Raw genomic sequence first — 5,886 nt, forward strand, 5'->3', positions numbered from 1 at the left:
AAACTAAATTTGTATTCAATTTAAATATCTGTTAAGTTTTACAGATTGTAAATGGTAACAGTGAATAAATATTTAACTTTTAACAAACATATCTGCACGTTTCTAATGCTATCTTCTTTTTACAAATTGTAAAATATAAATGTGCTTTTAAAACGGTACTTTCAATCAGAACACTGTGCAAACCTTCCTCATACGACACAGACATGACAATATTGAGTAACCGATATCAAATCACTAGTCGTAAATAGTCAGACAGAAGTTGTGTATCATTGTTTTACAAAGCTGCTGACGTCATAAACTTCATGCGCTTGTGCCTGCAGTTTGATTCTACTTCTTAGCACTCCATTTTACCATTAAACACCGGTGTTGGGACAAAGACAACTTGTTTTTGATTTAGAAGTGAAGCAAGAATTCAAATTTCATCCATATTCCTTCAAGAATCGGCTATCGAACACCTGAAACTGTCGTAAGTGTCACTGCATATCTAAGGTATGGCTAAATCATTAAAAATTGTCAAATTCATTGAGCGTTACACATTATTCCTTGCGGGCGTTTGCCGTGGCAAAGCGTCCTTTCCGAATGATCTCTAGATCATGATTCTGTTATATATTTTTACAATCCTTGTGATGTGAATTTCGATTATCGCTGATATTAAGTTTTGATATGTAAGTAACGTTAAGATCGACTAAAGTACTGTCTTATGAGATAGTCATTAAAAAACAAAACGAAAAGAAAGGTGAACGTTTGCGTTAACTGTAGCTGAGGTCGGGACGACCGACGTCTCATTGACGATTATCCCTACCCAACATTTACGTTATAGCTTCTTGTCTACTTCTACGTTGACGACATATTTACACGTAGCTAAAAGCGCACCACCAAAACTAAGTAGTTTTTCTTAACTCGTCATGTATTTATTACGAATATAATCTGATAAAATACAAAGTGACTGTATCGTGCTAGACTGTGGTACAGGCAAGAGCATCTTTAAGTTTAACTAACCCGCATTGTTTTAACTGTGACTTACACTTTTATTGCGTTTGATTTTGATAGTGTAAATTCACAATGCTAGATGAATAATTAGCTTCAGTAGTCAGATTGTAGGCGCTGGCTTCGTGAGCTGGTTGTTTCTAGAAAAGGAGTGTTATGGTGGAATTTATTATAGCAGTAATTTAAACGGTAAGTTTACAACTTAATATTTTACTTATAAGGTCTTCTATGATAAACTGTCTGTATTTTTCTGTGCAAACACAATTTTTAAAGAGTAAAAAAAATATAATTTTCATAATTAGTTCCAGAGTATAATTTTAGCAATAGATATATAATTATTTTTAAAAGTTATAAAAAGTATAAGTATATTGGTTTGTTGGTTTTTTCTTACTTGTAAGTTGTAGGTACATAAGAGTTTTAGTAAAGTAAAGGACTTTTATTTTGAGGAAACTGATATTTCCTTCACTGTATTACAATACTATTTTGTAATTTTATATGAGAAAATTTATTGTGATAAGCAGATGTGAAAATAATTAATATTTATGGTAACAGTTTCTGAATTTTCATATTGTTAAATGTTTTTGCATGAAATACTAAGAGTAAATCCATGTAGTAAACTGTTTCCAATTTTGAATTAGTATCAGCCATTATGTACATTATAAACTAAACATGTGGATACATATACAGTGGATTCTTGTATGTCAGTGTTGAAAAAAACAACAAAAATCAGCTGCAAGTACTAAGTAGTACATATAAAAAAAAGCAAGTGTAACATTACCAGCTTGATAATTATTTTATATCTGGAAAATATTTCTTCCATTTATAATTTCTGTTCTGTACATATATTTTAATTTCTAATAAGATGTGGTTATTAAGAGCCAATGCCAACAAACATGTACTTGAGTGAAGTAGTTATGTACAAAATCTACATTGTTTTGAAGAAGTACAACTTGTGCTGTACTTGTCAAATAGTGTATAACTTACCAGTTTATCTTTCAGTATTATAGAATAATACCTTAACAAAGCACCTATGTGCTTGGAAAGAACAGCCTAATAAAAATTCTGTTTTAAATAACTTCCTTTTTCATGAACTCACACATACACACATAGTATGTGATTGAATTTGTTCCTTCAGTTCTGTTTCAAACCAATTAAGCTGTACTGGTCAAACTTGATCTTACACATTTTAAAATGGTACTGCATGCTAGTTTTAAAAATGGATCCTGGTTTTAGAGTATATTTACTTTAATATTTCCCATTTACATTCAAAAACATGAAATGTATTAAATCACTGTATAGGCCAGAGGGGGGGGGGGGCTGTTATGCCACAGATAAATCATTGTCGAAAGATTTTGATTTTAATTGTATGAATTTAGTTCACCTGTACTCTTAATATCAAATAAACATACAAGCATATGTTTTCTGATCTATGCCAAAATGTTCAGTTTTTCACTTTCTTGGTAAGTTGTGTATATAATATGCTTTAATAAAACAAAGTTTAAATCTAGAACACAACTGAAGTACGTGTTTTGGTTGGCACCTAGTCAGGTGCGTAACTTAGGTGTGAGCATTGTGGGAGGGGAGATCATTTCTTTTTGTCTTACAGATATGGCTTCTGTCATGTGTGTAAGTACAGTTTACCGCTTGGGGAAAATGTGAAATAGATAACTAACAAATCAGCAAATACCAACAGGATAAAATTTCGAAAGTCATTAATTGTAAGTTTAGATATGTTTTTATTCAGTTGGACAATAAGCACACAGTGGGTAAAAAAGTCTTAAAGGTACAGTGTCTAATAACTTATACAGGTCAAAAAAGTCTCGTATGGTTTGGCAAGTTGCCTGACTGACAAGAAGAATTTCCATGTTTCGTGTCATGAAATAATCTGTTAATTCAATTGTTCATATCATTGACTTAATATGATACCTGGCCATGGAACGTGTGTGTGTGTGTAGCAGTAAGTGTCATAATGGTTTTTGTAGTGAAATTTTTTTTAAATTCCATCTGTTGTGTTGATATATCTAGTGAATAATATCAACTTCAATGCTGAACAGATGGAATCTGGTTGGTCTTACTTGAACAAAACAATGTAAACACGACTTGAAAAGTCAGAATGTAATTATAAGAAAAGAAAGGCTCTGGTACCGACCAGAAGTGTCCAAAAATCTCATTTTACAAATCTAAAATTCACAGCTTTCAAGACTATAAATTTTTAATCGTCTTTGTACATGTAAAAGCAACAAAGTCTGTTTTACTAAGATACCATGTGTTACCCCTAGTGGTAAGAATATGAATTACTTACAAAAAGGAATGTATTTTATGAAAAAACTTCAACAAGTTAACAACCTGTGATGCCACTAGGAAATATGTCTACTATCCTGAAGAAACATAAGTGTTGGATAAAAGTTCAGATTTCAAGAGCATATGAAATATTCCATTAAATTAGTCATTCACACATATCTTAAGTCATGTCTAGTCAACATCCGTATAACTTGGAAAGCTTACTTAACTGAGAAAGACAAGGATCATTATTGTAATTATGTTAATATTCAAGATATCGGGGAACACCATCAATTAAAAAAGATAGAATAATGCTATTTCCCTGCAGGGTTTTAGCTAGTGTCAACTCAATATTAACATGTGTCATTTATTTTTTGTGCCATAAAAAGAAAAGTAGCTGATAAAACATATTATCACTATAGACATAAAATCATTTAAAAGTTTTTCTCTTTCATACAAAAAAATCAAACCATTATCTAAATAGTTTTGGAATTAATAAAATATTAAATTTACACGTACTTCAATTGTTTGTCACTTTATAAAAATAGCATATTCTGTATTTGCCAGTTATCTTCAAGTGAATATTGATGAAATAAAAACCAACAAAACAAGCCAGTAAATAACTGAAAAGCTTTGAACACATTTATTTCATCAAAGTAACAAACATTAAATTACTACACTTTTCACCTCCATTAGTAGCTCTAAGTTGGGGCCCGGCATGGCCAGGTGGTTAGGGTGCTCAACTCGTAATCTGAGGGTTGCGGGTTTGAACCTCTATCCCAATAAACATGCTTGCCCTTTCAGCTGTGTGGGTGTTATAATGCGGTGGTCAATCCTACTATTCATTAGTAAAAGAGTAGCCCAAGAGTTGGCAGTGGGTGGTGATTACCAGCTGCTTTCCCTCTAGTCTTTCACTGCTAAATTAGGGATGGCTAGCGTAGATATCCCTTGTGTAGCTTTTTATGAAAATCAAAACAAACGTTAAGTTGGTGAATAATAGTTTTCACTTCCTGTTTTGCAAGATTACTTGAAAATATGACAAACGGAGTAGTTAGTTAATACTTGCTCTACTGTAATCATATAACTGATTTTGTTTTCTCAGATGTTTTTCAATGTTTCTTTTTTGTAGGTAAAATAAAAAAAGAGTTAATATTCTTCCATGTCAATTTGAAAGAGGGAAGAATGAATTAGTTAATTATACATTGTTAATAAAGCATTCCACTTAAATGTTACTTTGTCTTGTGAGTCAGTACTGTCTACTTGCCATTTTATCAATAGAAAACCATATAATAAGCATTCATTCCTGATAATTAAGCATAAAGCATCCAAAAGTAAGTTTACAAAAATGGTTTCTTGTTTTAATTTTGTATACACAATTATGTTAGCATTTATTCAAATTAGGCATATCTGTCTAGGTTTAAATCTTGTTTGTGTTAAAATGTTTCTTTGTTTACTTGAGTTAAATTGACTCCTTGGCCTTATAAGCAAAACAATGGAAATAAAAAAAAAATTAGGAGTCATCTTTTCAAGAATTTTATCTGGTATGCTTACAATAAAATGTGGCAATATATTTATAAAATTTGATTACTACCTTGCTCCTGATACTACTAAAACATCAATAATAGATAACTTCTTAAATTTATAAAGCTTCTTTCAGTTTATTTATCTTTTCGACTGAAAGCATACTTTCCAAGAAAAGTAACCAGGTTGTGTGACCCTTATATTCTTTGATTGATCCTCATGATAGATATGTGACTCAGATGTATTGTAAATAAAATAAGATTGGTTGAAAGATCTAATGTAAACATCAGATATTATGAAACTGTTTTAAGTCTGTTACTCCTCATATTTATTTATATATCTGCATCTACATAAGATTCACTTTAGTGATTTTAATGTAACTTGTAAGCAAGTGTAGTTATTGTAACTGTAACTCGACAGTGTTTCTATCTACATATCAACTCATTTGAAATACACTATGTACTAACCACAAATGTATAACTTAAACAAACAAAAAAAAACAACATTTTTGAAAAACAAAAATCCAGGAAAAGATGTTTGTTCTTTGTAATTTTGTACAAAGCTGCTTGAGGGCTATGTATTATTGAACAGAATGTTGAACTCCTTTATTTATTTATTTTTCTCATTTTATTGTCTTTAGGAGTGGTGTTTGAATATTATCTATTATTAAAACCATATTAAAACATTGCAATTATAAGAACTTATTATTGCAAGTAAAGCAGAATGTAATAATATGTCAACCACACTATATTTTCTATATCCTGTGTCCATGAGGTCTTTCACCCGATACAAAGGTTCATCAGGCCAGATGAGATACGAGTCACTGGTGCTTGATTATAAAGTTGCTTGAACTTCCTTATGCTGTAGTAATAAAATAATAACACATCAGAAGATGCAGGATTTTGTAACATTACTTATTACCATTACACATAAAAATTGTATATCATAACACCCTTTGTGTAATGATTTTTCAATGTTATAGTGTAATATTTGAAAACATTAGGCATTTATGTGACCTGTTAGGCTAGTTAAAAGAAGTGGCATTTTTTTGGATTTTTATTTCTGGGGGCAAAAAGTGAGTTGGGGGGGGGGCGGGAG

At 31.1% G+C, this 5,886-nt stretch overlaps 1 protein-coding gene across 1 annotated transcript in view; it reads left to right on the forward strand.

The window, feature by feature from the left end:
* Positions 1 to 270: 270 nt before the first annotated feature.
* The window catches only part of LOC106459055, a 66,198-nt gene continuing 60,582 nt past the window's right edge, over positions 271 to 5,886 (forward strand). Inside the window, exon 1 of the mRNA XM_022385429.1 lies at positions 271 to 489. The gene's annotated coding sequence lies outside the window, so the exon portion shown is untranslated. The remainder of the gene's footprint in view (positions 490 to 5,886) is intronic.

Source organism: Limulus polyphemus, unplaced genomic scaffold (genome assembly GCF_000517525.1).
Source record: "Limulus polyphemus unplaced genomic scaffold, Limulus_polyphemus-2.1.2 Scaffold552, whole genome shotgun sequence".
NCBI classification, from domain to species: Eukaryota; Metazoa; Arthropoda; class Merostomata; order Xiphosura; family Limulidae; genus Limulus; species Limulus polyphemus.